At 44.4% G+C, this 19,170-nt stretch overlaps 1 protein-coding gene and 1 long non-coding RNA gene across 9 annotated transcripts in view; both read left to right on the forward strand.

The window, feature by feature from the left end:
• Positions 1–265, forward strand: part of SETD4 (SET domain containing 4) — a 75,405-nt gene extending 75,140 nt beyond the window's left edge. For 2 of the 3 annotated variants that reach the window (XM_034655731.1, XM_034655774.1), the window contains one exon: positions 232–265. The gene's annotated coding sequence lies outside the window, so the exon portion shown is untranslated. The remainder of the gene's footprint in view (positions 1–231) is intronic. The other variant, XM_034655718.1, reaches the window with a different exon arrangement.
• Positions 266–346: 81 nt separating this feature from the next.
• The window catches only part of LOC105236654, an 81,779-nt gene continuing 62,955 nt past the window's right edge, over positions 347–19,170 (forward strand). For 2 of the 6 annotated variants that reach the window (XR_004623915.1, XR_004623924.1), the window contains exons 1-3: positions 353–406; positions 2,437–2,544; positions 2,972–3,143. This is a non-coding gene — a long non-coding RNA (uncharacterized LOC105236654). Of the gene's footprint in view, positions 411–2,436; positions 2,545–2,971; positions 3,148–4,427; positions 5,761–19,170 lie in introns of those variants that run through there. The other 4 variants (XR_855123.3, XR_002142230.2, XR_004623912.1 and 1 more) reach the window with 4 other exon arrangements.

Below are 19,170 nucleotides of genomic sequence, written 5' to 3' on the forward strand. Positions count from 1 at the left end.
GTGGGGGGCTCAATGTCATGACCCATGAGATCATCACCGGATCCAAAACCGAGAGTCAGACCCTTAACCCATTAATTTCACTTTAAAATACATTTATTATTTTAGTTGAGAAGTTATCATTTTTTTTTATAGATGGTGTTTTTCAGGATTCCTGAGAGAAACTGACTTACATAATTTTACGTCTTCGGCAAATATGCATATGTATTTCAAAGATTTATTTATTTATTTTAGAGAGAGACAGAAAGTGCGGTGAGGAGGGGCAGAGGAAGAGAGAGAATCTCAGGCAGACTCCCCACTGAGCAGGGAGCCTGCTGTGGAGCTCAATCTCACAATGCTGAGATCATGACCTGAGCAGAAATCAAGAGTTGGATGCTCAACCAACTGAGCCACCCAGGTGCCCCCGTATGTATGTATGTATATATGTATATACTTTTAAAAAGATGCATTTATGTATTTTAGAGACAGAGCAGGAGCGGGAGGGGCAGAGGGAGTGTGAGAGGGAATCTCAAGCAGACTCCGCACTGGGTGTGGAGCCCAATATGAGGGGCTTGATCCCATGACCCTGAGATTATGACCAGAGCGAAAACCAAGAGTTAGATGCTTAACTCACTGGGGGGGCCACCCAGGCACCCCCATATACATTTTTAATAGAATTATGGTTTTTGGTTCCCCATGTAATATGGCAAAGACTTCCTCTCTCTTCCATTCCTTCTTTTTCCCCCTTCCTTTCTTGCTGTCTTTCTCTGCCTCCAAGACGAAACACTATAGTGCCCTAAAAATATTTCTGAGCATTAAGGATGTAGGGAGTACGTCCTTATGGACCAAATCCATTGGAATGGGCAAATCTACTAAGGACGTATGGTGTTTGAGTATGTTAGCTTCTCAGGGAAAGTTTTAAAAAAGTTGAAACAGTGTTTTTCTTTAGGAGTTACTCAGCTTTGTAATTCCATAGGTAACTAGTAATTTTTCTGTTCTCCAAATTGCCAAAATCTGATGTCGACCAGTAGTCAGTTTGGAGCATCACTCTGTGTCTGACTCAGTCGGGAGTGAGGTGGGCGCTCATTCAGAGCACTCATTGCAAAGTACTGGCTGGCTTTGAGCGTTTTAGGGACAATTCTTTAACCCACCACCAGATGGAGAAGGTACTCCACTTAAGTTCTGATTCACGTTTGCCTTGTTGGAACAGGTTTTGGCACTTTTCTCCTTTCTGGACTGGACGGTTAGCATTTTTTTGGATGCAGAAAAGAGAGCAACACACAAGGGCCTATATTTTAACACTTTATATAGGAATTAAAGTACATGTTGTTACAGATTTTGGCACTTATGTGCCCACTTAAAATATCTAAAGGGTTATGTATTTTTAACCCTTAGGAGACTGGTATTGACACACGAGTTTGAATTTTTTTTTTTTTTCTTAACATAGACTTTGATTTCCTATTTCATGACTTCCAGCCACCAGGCCGACATCCCCTTTCTTTGTGGGATCATGACACAAGGTTAATAATTAAGAGCAAGAGTGTTGGAGATTCATAGCTCTGTGTTCAAATCTAAACTGTTCCACTTGGGTGAGCTACTTACCCAATCCATCATCCCTCAGTTTCCTATAATGTGAAATGCTTATTTCACAGAATTGCTGGAGGGCTGATCTAAATAAATGGGCTGATCTAGCTGATGGCCCCTGTATAGCACTTATGCCATGTGCTTACAACAGCTGTGTTTACTGTTAGCTGTGAAAAGGCAGTTAAGAACAATATTTTCCCCTCAGTTTTACTGAGATATAATAGATTATGCAGTATTTTATATCTCTCCCCAATGTGTTAAAATTTCAGACTATGCTAACTTATTTAATTATGGCCCCTTTGCTTGATCTTCCAACTGTCACCTGCACCCTTGGGATAGGCTACTCCATTGGTTCTTGGGGGTAGTGATATTGCCTCCCCAGGGAACCATTGGCAATGTCTGGAGATACTGATGGTTGCCACAGTTGGAGAGTGGGTGTTAAGTGGCGTCCGCTGGGCAGGGGCTGGGGATGTTCTAAACCTCCTGCAATGCACAGGACACTCCCCCCAACAAAGAATGATCTAGCCCCAAATGTCCATAGTACCAAGGTTGAGAAACTTGGGCTATGAGGTACTCAGAAGAAGAAAAGTTCCTTGTCTTTGGTCCAGTTAATTCAACTTAATTAAATTCCAAGCATCTAATAATCAGGACCTGTGCTAGATTCTGGAGCTCCTAAGGATGAAAAGACACAGACTCAGTCCAGGATGTGTGAAGGGTCTGGGATTGTGCTCTACTTAAAAGCTAGTTAAGTCTGTTGCTGTTTCCTGGATGCTAGCAGAAGATGCAAGGCTCCTGGGTCAAAGACAAAGGACTTGTTATTCATGGCATAGCAGGTGGAATGAGCATCATGCTGACATGGGTTCCCTTTATCCCCAGTCCTGCGGGGCATGTGAGCGTGCCCAGGTGGATCTTAAGCATGCGGTGGGTTGTAGCACAGCTGAGGAACACAGAACCCGGGGACTCCAGTGCTCTTAATAATCAGCGGTAAGCAAATCTCTTTTTTTGGGGGGAAGACAGTATCTTGTCCCTCAAGGATATAAAGACTAAGTACAAGGTACAAAGGATATAGAGCAAGGTATTTCAGATGGTACTGTTTGAAAAGGCTTCATGGAGGAGGGGATACCTGAACTGGGTTTTGAAGGGTGAATAGGGCTTTAGCACACAGACAAGGGGAGAAAAGTTTTCTCTTTTCTTCCTAAAAATAAATTAACTTCTCTCCTGTACATCTCAGCACAGGTTGTGTGAGGGCAGAGGACACTCTAGAAAAGTCCTGGCTGAGTCTGATCAACTAGTGAGCATATATGGACTGTTGCCAATTATGTTACAATATTATAAACTTACATCTAACATTAATTTACTGTGAGAAGGTGAACTATATTTTTATTATATGATTTTTTTTTTCATGCTGCAGCTGTGGGCTTATAGTGACCCATAGGAACAAGTCTCTCTGCTACCAGTAGACCCTCCTTCAACAAAGGAGAGTATGTTAAACCAAGGTTGATGGACTAGAAAGCAAGGCCTGCTGGATCACCCACAGAAGGCACTGCAGACGTGATAAGAGCAAGGAATGATGAGCCTAATGGGTAAGCATGAGAGCCATTTGGGTGGGTACCAGAACAGTGTCTTGTTGCTCATGGTTGTATAATCTGGGTACACTGGCTGTATTCAAAGCATCAAAGGCTGGGCAGGGAGGGTGTAAAATGGAGCCTAACTGTGGGGAATCCTATGTAATACCATCCTGGAATAGAATATTGTACCACAGTGAAAATGGTGGGACTGGGTTCCATGTGCAAACATGGAGAAATCCCAGTCTTTAAATCAGAAAACCAGAACCCATTTTACAAATTTCAGAAGGAAGTGTTGAATACAGGAAATCAGGTCCTACAAAATTATTGGAAGGGATGGGGAAGGGGCAAAACGCCAGGATGGGGGTGCTCCCTGCAGGTCAAGAAGTCACAAGCAGCCGCTATTGCTATAGCAGAGCCTGTGTAATTCTGCCACCGTCGCTGCCTGAGGATGAGGAAATCCGCCTTTGTCCTCCCAGCCACCTCTCATTGGTAACAGAATAGAAACCCTGTTTGCAAGGGATTCTGGGAGTCCTTCTCAGGCCTCCACATGCTGTTGACAGAGCTGAGAGCAAAGAAGCGGGTGGAATGGTGCTGGGGGTCCCAGGACAAGAGTAATATGATATGTGATAAAACAGCTCCTTGAAGATTACGTATAGCATGATCCCATTTTCATACAATGGTGTGTTAGAGCTGGCTTGAACTGGCTTATGAGACCCAATAAATTTTCAGCAACTTTGTAACCCAGCTGTTAAACACAGCCAATATTAAAAATTAAATCATATAAATTTACAATAAAATAAATTATACTGAAGACAATGGTAACAAATATGCTAAACTCATCACCTAGTTATCTTACTGAATTTTATTCTAATCTATGCTTTTGAGGTTATTTATATCTATTCTATCTGTATGGTGAAAATACTGGTGTGCTACTACAGGCTCTTTCAAACTCTGTGTTTGGTGGCATCACCTTGGCAGCTTGAAATAGGCCACCAGGGAAGAGCTTCTAACTTCCATGAAAGAGACTAGCTAATGCTACAAACTAGGGCTTGATCGTTCTATATCAACGTACACATGTGGACATAACACAGGGGTGGACAACATGTTAATAACGATGAACAGATTAAATTGGTTATGTCTGTGGCTGTTACATCGTGAATAGCACAGGAATTGAGGAGATAGTCTTCCAATATTTGAAAACTATCGTCTGATTCAGCAAAGAAGCTGTTCACATGTTTGATGAGAAAGTGACTCGTCTACCGTATACTTTTGTCATTTTGCTTTCTTCTTACTTGTTAGTGTAAACAAAAATATCAACCAGCATTTGTCTTGGAACTACATCGGTTTCTCCATTGCAACTCTAGGTTGGCTGCAGTTATGAAGGTGTGGCAAAACGCAACAAAAAAATTCTGTGCGAATCAGTTAACTGTGATTTACAATAAAGGATATTATGGGTATTATGTATTTGATCATTATTTGTAAATTGTGAGCTATAAATCCTTTGTATCAAAAAATGTATAACAAACTTATATGGGGATACAGACACATGCGTACGCGCACATACACACACACACACTTGATTTTTGGAGAGGTGGTGGTTAAACATTTACCATCACACGTCTGCATATATGACATAGCGAGGGGATGATGAGCAACATTCCAGATAGCAGTTACCTTTGGGGGACGATCTAAACATGGACATACACCCAGGCCCCTTCTGCTTGGTCTTCCTCCCCTCATCTGCCAGCTACCTGGTCATCCAAGTTCAATATTGGGGCATCACTGAGGAATCCTCCCCCAGTTCTCATCTCATACCACTGTTGTTGACTCATGCTCCTGACGTGTCATGGTGTTCACGACTCCATGTGCTTGGAACCCATCGAGAAACACCTCTTGCCACTGGTTCCTTGCCTCTGACATGCGGGGAGCGGCCTGTGGTGGAGGATGTGTTTGCCAGAGATCATGGAGGACAGAGAGGGAGCCAGAGAGTTCTCTGTTTCACCTGGGTTCTTCAGCAAAGTGGCTGTGGGCATTTATCAATCTAGGGGAAGCCAAGCTCCGCAAAAAACAGTTGATGGAGGTATGTAATCAATATAGAGGGAACTTGGAGCAGCAGTTCATAAGAAAAGACCAAAAGGTGCCTGAAAAACAGAAAGTGGCATCCTAGGGTAGGCCCTGCAAAAACAACGCAGGAGAGGATGAACAGAGTCCAGGAGGAGAGATGCTGCCCAGAGTGCTGGGGCTGCTGTCGGGGTGGAGCAAGTGGAAACTGGTACTCAGGGCTTTGCTCTGGCCCCATGGCGGAGAGGGGCTGCCTGTCTGCGTCTGGAGGCTGGACGCAGGCCCCAGGAGCTACACCACCTCCCCACACACAGCTGCGTGTCAATGGAAGCTCCTGGAGGAGAAAGTCAGGAAAGAGGGCAGAGCGTGGAGAGCAGCTGGGGAAGTGGGCTCTGTGTGGCTTGGGCCCACAGTCCCACCCGTTAGAGCAGGAGCTCAGTCCTGAGTCTGCCCTCATCGTCCGTGTGCATAGGACAGTCGTCACCCATGCTCCAGGCAGACACCCTCTCTGCTCAGATGCTCTTTTCTATACCAATAACACAGCCTCCCCCTGCCTCTTCCTCCCCATGTCTCTCTAGAACACCGCCCTTGCTTAGGCTTCAGAGGAGAGAGAGGAGGAGCACATTGTTGCACCAAGAATGTCCTCGGCCTTACCCCGTTGACATCAGCGTCTTGCTGATTACAGTTCTTAGATGTGGACATACCTAGTGCTCAAGTCGACTCCGAGGCAAATGAACATGCATGTAATTTAGTTTTCAGTTCACAGGCAGGGTCTAATAGTTCTGCTATTTTCACCAAGTCCTGCATTTGAAAGCCTGGCCAATGTCCAACGTGGAGACCCACACCAGATGGAGCCCACTTTACTCATGTGGTCCAGTTCTGTAGCCTGAACTGGGCACAACCTGGGGGCCGTGCACTCTTTCAGGAATGGGGCTCAGCTTCCAACTGGGTGTGTTCTAGGCTGTATACAGACAGATTGCAAAGAAATGAAAGTGTGTTTGTGTCTGGTAACTTGGAAATTCACAATGTTAAAGACACCAACTACCCAGTCAAGGCAACCACAAAATCTGAGGATACAAAAGGGGTGTTATACACAAGTAATGAATCATCGAACTTTACATCGGAAACCGGGGATGTACTGTATGGTGACTAACATAATATAATAAAAAATCATTAAAAAAAAAAAAAGAGAACAAAAGGGCTTGACTCCACTTACTGAGGGAATGCAAATTGAAGATGTGGCTTCATACTTCTTCCAACAGAGCACGAAGCTGGGCGGTCCTGTGCCCAAGGGGAAGCTTCTGAGTTCACTGTGCCAACCCGGGAGGATGACTGTGCCCAGGGTCAGACCTCAGGGGACCTCGACATTAAAGACCCTCTTCCTTTTTGTCCTTTCCATCAGCTGCTGGGTCCCCTGGGACGTTTGCTGGAAATACAGGTCCCAGCTCCAGCCCCAAGGAACCTCTCTGCTTAGCAAAAGCCCCTGGCCAGCCCTCGTTCCCTGAGAACAGGAGGAGGCTGCTATGCTCCGTACACATGCCCCCACCTCTCCCTGATAGAACATTCCTTAAGGGGAGATCGCCACCTGGTTTTTCAACAGTCTGCAGTCTTACAGAAGTCATTCATTCATGCATGCATGCATTCATTCTTTTCATCCCATCTCATCCTGCCTCAATTCTGGAGGGGGGGGGCACACACCCTGTTAGCTGTGGGGAACTCTCCTTGGAACAGAGGAGAGCATGCTTTTTTGGATGCCAGCTTCTGTGTTTCCTGTGTTTAAGATTGCCCACTTCCCCAGCATCCCTCAGACACATGGAAGGCCTTATCCCTGTGCAGAGGCAGGCACAGTGAGAAGGTCAGAGCGGGAAGGGAAGGCTGCAGAGCAATGAGGTCTACCAGGAAGCCTTTCAGTGTGGCCTGCAGCCAGGCCTCCAGCTGTCCTGTTATTTCCTGCTTGCACCCTCGCTGCTCGGCTCTGACCGGTTCTCGTCGTGGAAGGGAAACACTGGCCCATGCTCCAGCCCATTAATCATTTTCAGGCTTTGCGACTAACCACAGAGGTGGATGGAACGTTCTCTTAAGACATGGAAGCGCCCTACAGTTAGATCAAAAGGAGCCCCTCTGCAGCTCTTTGTAATTTGGCTGCTGTGTTGACAGGCTGCTTGGCCTTGGCTGTGGGTGTGGTCGCTCTCATCACTTTGCACCGAAATTCTCTGCACTGTTTGCCCAGCTGGTGTCTGTTTGGAGAGCTGTTCAGATTCTTCTATAGAAAGGAAAGCTTTCCATTCTCGGAGAAACCACAGTGATTAAGTACATATAAGAGAAAAGCATTATGATGACCTAATCAGAACAAAATCAATGATTCCCTTTTTGCATTATACATGATGAAGTTGATAGGCCACTGCTTTTATCAAGAGTGTGGGTGTGACTTTGGGGTCAGGGAGGAGAAGGGAGAGTCACCCCAGAGCCACCGAGCAGGGGACCTACCAGTGGGGAGAAGGATTGGAGACGTTACTGATGCGATTAGGTGCCCATTCAAAACTTGACCTGGGAAATTCTTAACCTTTGTAATAGGAGAAATATCGGAGGGAGCAAGAATTTCTGGTTACTTTCGATGCGGTCGTTTGAGGCCACCCAACCTAACCTCTCTATCCTGTGGGACGCTTTCCACAAAACCTGACTTGAAGCCCGAAGAAATCTCATGTTCCGCCTAAATTTCTTCTGAGCCGAGAAAGTGGAAAGACATCTTTGTGTGAATATGATCCTTGACAGGTTGCTCACCACCTCACGAAACTGTTGCAGTTTTTGAATAGCTTTAATTGTTTGAAAGGTCTCTCTCACATTTGGTGGAAAATTGTGTCTCTGCCGCTTTTCTCTCTTGGTCTCGGCACTGCTTTGTGGACTAAATTGTAAAACCTTGCTGTCTTCACGCCGGTTCTTGCAGCATTTAAAGATGACACAGTGTTTGTGCTGTTTGATTGTCTCCTGGCTGAATGTCCTCACTGATTCAAAGGAAGAACACTGGTCACCACTCTGCCACCCCTTGCAGGCGTCCCCCAGTTCAGAGTGAGGAGGGGGGCATATGTTGTTCATATTTGGGTATCTGTTGTCTCCTTTGTTCAGGACACTATACTTCTATTAATTCATCCATCCTAAGATCTTGTTTGTTTTTTTTGGCAGCTGTGTCACACTGTTGGCTCATGTTTACCTTAAAGTCTGAAGAGCAGTCGACCTCCTATTCATTTAAATTTCCACGTACCAGAGGGTTTGGAAAGAAGCAAAAGCAAAAATGTTGACTTAGTCACTACTTGCTTGTTTTGCGTTTATCGGGGACTTTGTGACATTTGATACTAGAGTCTTAGGCAAGTGGGTATGTTATGTTGATAGGCAACTTTGCATAGTTTTTTGTACTTAATGTGATAGGATCATATCAAGTTCATGTTCCCCTTTGGGAATGGTGGCTGGAGCTGTGTTAGACTGCGCGGGCCACAGCAACAGGAGCAGCTCAACAGGCTGAAGGTGTTAATCTCACTAAGGAGCCGGTCCTGCCCCAGATAGAAGTTTGAGAGCATTTGTGGGCAATGTTTACAGGGCCCAGGGATAGTCTTCAGGCCTCTGTAAATAGCCTTTGTATGTCTGGTGCTGGGGTTAGATTCGGGGGGAGCAAAGCGGCACCAGACAGAGTCTCCGCCTTCAGTGTCCAGGACAGCCTTTGGGGTAATTACTCTTGTGTCTTATTCAGAGCAGGTCTTCCAAAACTCTTTGGTAGGGAGGGCACGCTCATTCAAAGTATATTTGTTTTATTTTCCTGAACCAACAGACAGTACCTAAGAGGGTATCTACTTTGAGTAGACCGAGCCTGTCCAAAAATCTCTCTTCATCTGTCATCATTGGGACAGCTGGCAATCTGGTGATAAGCGTGGAGCAGAGAGGGTGCCTGACTGAGCCATGGGAGTCCTGGCCTTTGGGAAACAGGAGCAGTTTCTGTCTTCACCTCCCTTGTGGAGTCGTTAGCCTAAACCCCAGGAGCCCACGGGCTTGCTCCTTCTGTGGCTTTCCTTAGGGCTTATGCCTAATATTAAACACTGGGCATTTGCAAATTTTATTTATAGCCTGTTAACTTTCCCCCTGAGTACATCTTGCCTCCCTGCCTAGTTTGTCTGATCATTGGTATCCTCCGCAGACTTCAGTATGGCATTTAGCCCATCAAAAGGCCTAGATAAATAAATGTGGAATTCAACTGTGACGATTTGAGAGGAGCCGGCTTCTCCCTCAGAAGAAAGGGCAAGAGAGAAAAAGAAATAGTTTTAGGAAATTCATGCTCTGTGCCAGGCACTGTGCTGGGAACGTTATATTTGGTATTTTCCATAATCTCCATAAGACTTTCAAGTAAGTATCCTCATTTTGCAGAACAGAAAACTACATCTCAGAGAAGTTAAGGAACCTACCAAAGTTCATATGAAGAAGAAGAAGAGATGAGGTAGGATTTGAACTCAGGTTTCTCTGTCTGCAGGAGCAGCAATGCAATGGAGCCTGTCTGCTCTCTGTGAAGGTGCAGAGGGGCTGGAAGCGGAGACATTGTGTGTGGCCATAGGCTGCCATTTGGCCCCCTTTGAGTTATCACCCAGAACCATTTCACTGCTGAAGAAAGATAGGAAAAAGGCCAGGGCTGAAAGAGCAAAGAGGCAAATAAATAAGAAAGTGGGAGTATGAAGAAGGAGGGAGGAAAATTCGCAGATTAAAGTTCCCTATGCAGGAAGAACCTCACGCCTGTTCGGTAGAGCAAAGTGTTCACCAATGAGGTAATTCGTAAACCCTTGAGAAGGCATAGTGATGGCATGAGTTTGTATTAGCCTTTTTGTCCCCAAAGGAGGAAGGAGTATTCTTCGCTATGGAATCCATGGATTTTTAATGGTGTTAGGGAGCTTTGAAAAGGTGGATCGTGTTTGGAAACTATTAGTCACTAGGTTAGTATTAGGCTGTATTGTAGCAGTAAATAAGTGGGGAGGTCTCAATGGCTTACATATAGAGATTTCTTTCTTGCTTGTGATAATTCCAGTGTGGGTTGGGGGAGTCTTCAGGGCAGCTGCCCCCCATGCAAGGACTTGGTGATCCTGGCTGCTTCCGCCTCGGGAAGCCACCATTTCAGCGCGGGGCTTCCAGGTCAAGCACCAGTGTCTAAATGCTTCAGCATGGCACGTCACAGATCACTTCCACTCACAGCCCATTGGCCAAAACTAGTCCCAAGGCACTACCCAACATGATGTGTCCCACGTGGCTGGGAAGTTTGGGGGGATGCGTAGGTACCTAGGGATTACTCAATGTCTCTGACACATTTCCCTTACTCTCTTCTGCTCAAAACCCACCTGAAGGCAGCTCGTTGGTCTTGAGAAAAAACACAGACTCCTGAATATATCATGTTCGGCCCTTTACCTCGTCTGCCGTGTTTCAGTCACATTAGACTTTTTTCAGGTCTTTTGGATCAGCGTGCTTTCTCCTACCTACTCTCTTGATCTTCTGCCTTCCTGATATGCTCTCCTCCTTCTGTTTTTCTGTGCGTAACGCATGATTATTTATGTCGAGGCTTAGATAGTACCTCCTGTAGAAACTTTTCCCGAAGCTCTCAGTTGGGGTTAGAACTTCTTTGAGCATCCACATCCTCCTTTTTCCCCCCATCACATTACACTGTGGAAATTCAGTAATTATTAATCTGTTAGGTCGTGGGCTCTCTGATGCTTGGGACCATTGTAAGAGCCCCTAGCTCCCACGGCCGGCACAAAGAAGATGCCTACTTAGTGGACCTCGGTTGGAGGAGGGAAAGGATTCTTCTCAGGCAGAATGTATATGATGATACTGTTGCAGATTTGATTCTAAAGTTAATCTGGAAAAGCAAATGCACCAGAAGAGCCAAGAAACTTTTGAAAAAGAGTAATAGGGGAGATTTGTACTTTCCTTGATGTGAAAATGAATTTAAATTCATAGTAATTAAAAGAGTGAGATGTGGGGCACCTGGGTGGTACAGTCAGTTAAGCGCCTGACTCTTGGTTTCAGCTCAGGTCATGATCTCATGGGTGATGGGATCGAGCCCCACGTCGGGCTCCATGCTCAGCAGGAGTCTGCTTGAGATTTTCTCTCCCCCTTTCCCTCTGCCCCTCTCCTCACTCATGCTCTCTGTCAAATATATAAATAAATCTTAAAAAATAAAAGAGTGAGATGTCTGCCCAGGATTCAGCCAAGAGATTAGCAGAATAAAATAAAGAGTTGATGTTGCACACTTGAGTCCAAATTCTGCAGGCAGGCCAGGCCAGCTAGAAACTCAGCCAGGGTTTCTGTTTGCAGTCTCGAGGCAGAATTGCTTCTTCTTTTGAAAACCTCAGTCTTGGCTCCTAAAGCCTTCCACTGTGTGTGGAAAACTGGTATATGCTAAAGGAGTCATTTTAAATCAGTGACAAGAGGATGAATTAGTGAATACATTATGTTTTACAACTGGCTGTTATTGGGTAAAATTGAAAAACAATAAAATGATTTAAGAAGTTAAAAAATTTTTAGGAGTTATATCCCTAATTTGTACCGCATACAAAAGTAAATTTGAAATGATTGTAGATCTGAACATAAGAAAAATCTTTAATCTACTAGTAAAAACATAAGAAACATTTTTATTATGTTAGAGTGGGCAAGGCATTTTAAATAATGACGTGTGACCCAGAAATCATACTGTTTTAGAATGATACATTGATAGTATTGAAAGAAAAATTCTCCTATATAGCAAAAGGCAATAAAATCCCAATTAAAAAAAAAAACATGATCAAGGTGGGGAAAATATTCACTATATATAGTTACAAAAAATTAACATAAGAAGTGCCTAAGTGCCTACAAAACCAGTAAGAAGCAATGAACAATCCAATTTAAAATAGCAAAGGATATGAAAAAGCAATTCACAGGAGAAAAAGTATAAACAACTTATAAATAGAAGAGGTGCTTAATCTCAATCATATTAATACAAATTAGAACGACTAAAAAGCATTTCCTCCAGATCACAAGCATTAAGAGAATTAACAGTAGTCAGTGTTGATGGTGGTGTAATATTTTAAAAACAAATTTGACAGTATCTATTAGGAAGAAAAAAGTGCCTATGTTGTGACCTTATAATTACTGGGGATTGGTTAAGTGACTACTAGAAGGTTACTCAGTGTTTAAAGGAGTGAGGTATATTTACTGTGTATTCTGACGTAAAAAAAAAATCTGTAATAGAAATTTAGATTTAAAAAGTGACTTACAGGGACACCTGGGTGGCTCAGTCGGTTAAGTGTCGACTCTTGATATTGGCTCAGGTCATGATCTCGGGATTGTAAGATCAAACCCCAAGTCAGGCTCTGTGCTGGGCATGGAGCTTGCTTAAGATTCTGTATCTCCTTCTCCCTCTTCTCCTCCCTGCCTAAGAAAACAACAACAACAAAAATAAATAAAAGGTGATTTACAGAATAGTCTGCAATATATGATCTCATTTTGTTGAAAACATGCATGTGTGTTTCATGTTTGCACGGGGAAAACAGCCTGGAAAAATGCACAACAAGCTGTTAGTGGAGGTAATAAGCTAAAGAATACGATTAGGAGAACTTCATTTTTTATTTTCTACATTTTAGTATTATTTTTTCAAGTAAGGGTGATACTTTAAAACAGAGATGAAAAAGACGCTGCTTGGTTAATCTTACCAAAGCTCCGACTAGTTAGATGGGATCTTAGATACAGACAAATGCATGGGGTATCATGTCATTCATTTATTCCTTCATTCGTTCATCATGTATTTGGTGTGTGAGGTTCTTTTTTTCTACCAGCTCTCTCTCATCCGTGTAATATCGTTTCTCATTTTACTCCAAAAAATGGGTAGTTTGGGAAACAGTTAAGAACCTAGAGCAGAGTATGCTTGTGAGGGACCCTTTTGCACGTCTGGCAGTGGGCGCCATGGCTGACAACCAAGTGTTGATCGGTTGTTTGCTTGGATGTCTAAGAAAGCCCCTTTCTAATCCAGTCTGAAAGTTTCACATTGGAAGAGAGGATATTTTTATTGGAAAAAAAAAAGTCCCCTCCGTATTCATATTAGGGGTTGATATTGTGTTGGCTGTCTCTACTTCAGAGCTGTCAGTCTTGTTGCTCTGTGAGCTCTTGGCAGCACTCAAGTCACATACACCAAAGATAGCCGGATACAACTAAAATGAAGGGTTACTCTTTGAACTTTGTCCAGTCGTGGCATTCAAATGCCACATGAATGTTGGTTTACTGAATGCAAAACCAGAATGATATGATAAGTGCACATTATCTTGGGTTGTAATAGGAGACTTTGTAGACATGGCAAATGTGCTATTGAATACATTTTTGTTTTTACTCTTATTTTTGGCCTGTGCTAAATTGTATTGCCTTGTGTTATTCGCTTAATACCAAGGTCAAGCATATTTTGGCTACGAAGTCCTAAATTCAGATGTATGAAATACAAGGATATTCTGAAAGGGTTTTGGATAGACTTAAACATATAAAACATAAAATAAATTGTGATGATTCATATCACAAGATGACACAGCAATAAAAATATTCAATGCAGTATCTTTAAAGACTAATTTTTATAATTCAGATAAAATATGGTGTCGTCAAATTTTATGCCACTTTCTTAAAGAACCTGTAATGAAGTCAGACATAGTACATTTTGTAATTGAAATATCCCAAGCCCTCAAGTTCAGTTTGGCTCCTAGTAAGTGCAAATGGGAAGCACTCTTATTCTTTCCTCTCTCTCTATCCTTTGTCTCGCATTTTACTCAGTTGCAGTCTCCGACAAGTGAACTGCTGGCTAGCGCACACGCAGAGCTGCTCCGCGGTCAGAGGTGTCTGTCGGCTGGAGAGCACGTGAGGCTGTAAGAAGCTGAAGCACTTTTGGCTTTAAAGTACAAATGACGTGCAGAGTTTGTGCAATTTGTCTAGCTAATTCAAACAAAACTCCAGAGGATAGAATAGCAGCAGTGAGCTGTAAGAATGTACCCAGCAGGAGTGCCAGGGTGGCTCAGTTGGTTGTGTGGCTGCCTACGGCTCAGGTTATGATTCCAGGGTCCTGGGATCGAGTCCCACATTGGACTGGGCTCCCTGTTGAGCAGGGAGTCAGCTTGTCCCTCTGCTTGCAGCTCCCCCTGCTTGTGTTCTCTCTCTCACCTCTCTCTCTCTCTAAAATTAAAAAAAAAAAATCTTAAAAAAAAAGAATGTACCCAATAGGGTAGCATTTATAATTTAAAACAATTTTGGTTTTCTAAATTCAACTTATTGGTTAAACAGGTAGAATTCCCTGAAAACTGTAGTTATTTCTTAGGTTCAATGACTGCACTAACACAGATCAATGTCTTACTTGCTATACAGTGTTCTTTCTTTAAAAAAAAAAAAAACAAAAAAAAACTAAGGACGTGAATTTGAAAAGGATGAGAAAAGGTTTCACATGATTTTGCAGATCATTGTATTTTGTGCCTGTGCTCATCTTCTTCTTTACATCCAACTCATTGCCCTTATTTATATCCAAATGCAAGGCCAGTGTTTTTAGGGCTTGTGCCAGACTCAGCTTAGGGACCCACCCAGATCCGCCTGCTGCACTCTGCACATCTGCCCAGCCAGGCTTGGACTGCCCCTGCGGTCACAAAGTCAGGTCACAGCTGCTGCCACCACCACCCCTTCAGGGCAAGCCGCTCTCCGTGCAGCCTGACTGTCAAGAAGAGGCTGATGCATCTGAAGAGGCTGGGGCTATGTCTTGAAAGTGTGGAGGGGTGCCTGGGTGGCTCAGTCATTAAGCATCTGCCTTTGGCTCAGGGCGTGATCCCGGCATTCTGGGATCGAGCCCCACATCAGGCTCCTCTGCTATGAGCCTGCTTCTTCCTCTCCGACTCCTCCTGCTTGTGTTCCCTCTCTCGCTGGCTGTCTCTATCTCTGTCAAATAAATAAAATCTTAAAAAAAAAAAAAAGAAAGTGTGGAGGAATGAAAACCCCATGGGGCCGACTCTGTCCAGTGGGAGGCTGCTGATAGGAAGAGGCTGGTCCCAGCAACAGTCTGAGATGTCACAGTCCCTACAACCTTCCCAGAGACGTCACACGAGGCCACACAACCAGCCAGGCTGTTAGGCAGCTTTGGCCAACCTGGTACCCTGATCCTCTGGATTTAGGCTGCCTGCCTGTCCCCTGCCGCGTTGCTCCCTGCATCCCACCCTAGCTTCTCTAGGAACACACTTTGCAGTGAAGTGTTAGCACATTAAGTGTATGGTCCGGGCCAAAAGATTTGGAACTTGTATTGACCCCACGAAGCAGACCCTCTGGTGGGCTTTGGTTGTGGTAAGCACATGGCGACAACATCTGGCATCTGGTAGCATCACAGCTACCAAAGCTTTTATCTGTAGTTACTGAGGACGAGGAGGAGGTGGAGGTCAAGTGTTGCGATATCAACTCACTGTGACACTCGATCCATTTTGGGGCAATGAAAATTATAAGGATCGTGATGTGGGGTAATCACTTTGGAAGGCACTGGAAACTTTGCAAAAAGAAAGGAATAGATAGAGGGCAGCCAATTGCTATCTTGCAGCTCTCTCTGAAAGCCAGGGTATTCCTGTGGTGGCTTTAAGGGGGGTTCTCATCTCCTAAAGTGGCAGAAGTTTCTAAAAGTTGGGATCTCATAAGAAGGGTGGAGGAAATGAAAAAGACTAAATGTATAGTCTTAAAGCCCCTTCAGTGTCAAAGAAAATTCCCTCATGGACAAAGAGGAGACCCTGAGAATGTGAATGGTGATGTTCGCCTGATGAGACAGAGAGTATTGGACCTCGGTGGCCTGGAGCCCCTGGCTGGCAGAGGCTGCAGAGATCAGCCTCCCCTTCCCAGGGGATTATGCTGTGACCTCACAGAGAAGATGCTCCATGGTCGAGCATTGTTTTCCTTGAGATCTGTTCCCATCATCCCTTCTTATCCCCTGGCTAATAACCGGAGTCAGGTCTGAGAACAAACCTGTGCTCTTTGGCGGGGACGTGTACTCCCTGCTCCAGGAGAAGTCAGTCTGTGTGTCAGAGGACTTACAGGAACTGGCACATGTGTCAGCAAAGACTGTCAGGTTGTCATGGTCCCTGGAGCTGGTCTCAGTCGTTTGTTGCGGTGACTCCTTGACAGTAGGCAGGATGGCCTACAATTGATAGGGAAGAGATGCTGGATTACATTTGGCATAATTTGGAGGAAAGGGTCAGGCTCGAGGAGTTGGGAATGTTAAAATGGGTTTCCTCTGTAAAATCTGAGTACCCTCCACTTAACTATGTTTCTTGAAAGAGACCGGAGGACACTTCCTTCTGAAGGCAATAGGAACACCTAAAGTAAAAGCTCACCGACATCGGTGAGAGGTCGATGTCTGTCTTCTGTAGGCTGGGGCTAATGGTGATAAACACTGCTGTGGAACTGGGGTTCTTAATGTCAGTGGGGGTAATGAGATTCCAGAGAAGCTTTTTTTTTCTTTTTTTAAGATTTTATTTATTTATTTGACAGAGNGACAGAGATAGAGACAGCCAGCGAGAGAGGGAACACAAGCAGGGGGAGTGGGAGAGGAAGAAGCAGGCTCATAGCGGAGGACTGATGTGGGGCTCGATCCCATAACGCCGGGATCACGCCCTGAGCCGAAGGCAGATGCTTAACTGCTGTGCCACCTAGGCGCCCCATCCAGAGCAGCTTTTAACCACCAGAGGCAAAGGTGGTCATAATTCTCGTAACTGGAAGCACTGCAGAGTAGCAGTTAGGGCGCCTTAACCTTCAGAGGTTTGTAGCGATGGCTAATAGATCATGTTCCTCAGTGGGAGACAGATGGACAGCCAACCAGGGTGTTGTTAAAATTTAATCATCATCATCATCATCATCATAATTTTTTAAAAAGCTAGAGAACACAAGGTCACTGAAGTGGGAAATTATGGCCTCTCACTCAGTTTCCAAAGGTAAGTCTGTTTTTGCATCTAGAATCCATAGATTCTCCCAAGTCACTAGTGCCAGAGAATGGGGACTAGGCAGAATTTTCGAGGACTGCTATGTACAAGGCCTGAGCTGACACTGATAGCAGGGTGTTTGAAATGCTGCATATCGGTTCCACAGTTAGACTAGCAGCTTTAGGAGCCCAGGTGACAAGTGAAGTTTTATCCCAAGTCCATTTTGCAGTGGGTCCATTGGGTCCGTAAGACTATCCTGTGGTTATTTCTCAGGTCCCACCATGGGATTGATGTATATAGTGGTTGACAGAACTCCCCAGCAGTTCTCCTGACTTGTGGAGTAAGGGACATCTTGGGAGGAAAGGCCAAGTAAGACCATATGACACTGTTCTTCCCTCATTATCCAAGAGAGTAAATCAGAAATAATATCGCATCCCAGGAGGAACTATAGGTGTGATTGCCACCAGCAAAGACATAAAGGTTGCAAGGTGGTGGTCCCATAATATCACCATTAAATTTTCCCACTGTGTAATTATCAGATGAATTACGGCCGAGGTAATCAGGACACCACACACTGATTCAGGTGATAATCTGTTTTGAAACCGTTATACTGGATGTGCGGTATTTGCTTGTGAAGATCGACACACATTCTCAAACTTGCTTTGTGACTATTGATCTGGCAAATGCTTCCTTCTCAATCCCCATCAACAGGGAAAATTTATGGCGGGTGCCTTTATATGACAAGAACTGTTGACACGTCGGCGGGGACCTTGTCATGTTGACACCGCACAGACCATCGCTCTGGTCCACCTACTAATGACATCATGCTACTTGGGCTTGCTGATCAGGAAGGGGAAAGTATCATAAGTGCCCTAAAACATTGGTCCTCAGGGGACATTTGAGAATGTCTGCAGACATTTTTGGCTGTCACAGTGGAGGATTGTGAGCAACTGGTATTTAGTGGGTAGACTCCAAGGATGCTTCTGCACATTCTAAAATACTTAGGAGACCTCCCCATCCTCCCAGTTCTCCACCAAAAAATTATTATATGGCCCCAAATTTCTGTAGTGCCAAGGCTGAGAAACACTGCTCTAGTAGGATACCTGTGTACCAGAAGTAGGAGATGAGCCTTGTGAAAATTCAGGGGTCTTTCACATCAGTGAGGTTTCCAAGGATTCACTAGTCTGGGGACATATGGGACATCATCTTTTTTTTAAGTTAAAGGGTAAATGTCACATATTAGGCACTCAAAATTATTTGCTGAATGAAAAAGTGAAACAAAAGGCAGAGAGGGAACAAGAATTCCCTGTGCAAAGAGAAGGGTACTTGAAAGAGATAGCTTCCCAGAGGAAGGCAGGAGTTTGCTATGGCAAGGGGCCAGGAGAGGGGTGCAGGTGGAGCAGGGAGAGGCTGTGGTTTATATGTTTTACATGCTTGTATGTAGATACCTGCCCACAGAAGGTGAGGGACAAACAGCTCTAATCAAGGGAGTAACAAGGTGTGGTTTGTATTCTAGAAAGATCACTACAGGGCTGGTTTGAGAGGTTGTCCTGGACTTTGTCTGGTTCAGCCATGAGACCAGAATCAGTTACACCAGTCTGGTCCCTTTTTGGAACTGTCCAGTTGAGAAACTGTGAACACTTGTACTGGGACAGAATAGAAATTGAATAAAAGAAGAAAGACATTCCAGAAAGATTTGGGAGGAAAACCTTTCAGGACTTGGTGACTGAATTGGGAATGTGGGTAGAGGGAGGGGGAGGAGTACAAGGAAACTCTCAAGTATCTAGGTCTTTGGGTTAGTGGGGGAATACAGGAATGGAAGCCAGTTTTGAGTGGTAGATCATGAGTTTTCTTTGGGTGTTTGCAATTTAAAGATGTGTGGCATATAAGAGGAGGTGTCCAGTTGGCAAGTGGAAAAATGAGGGAAGTCTCGGCTGAGGATGGGTGCTTGGAAATTGCTTGAAGCCAAGACACAGGCTGAGAAAGGTTTTCTAACCTGTGTTGACATCAAT

Source organism: Ailuropoda melanoleuca, chromosome 1 (assembly GCF_002007445.2).
Source record: "Ailuropoda melanoleuca isolate Jingjing chromosome 1, ASM200744v2, whole genome shotgun sequence".
Lineage (NCBI taxonomy): Eukaryota > Metazoa > Chordata > Mammalia > Carnivora > Ursidae > Ailuropoda > Ailuropoda melanoleuca.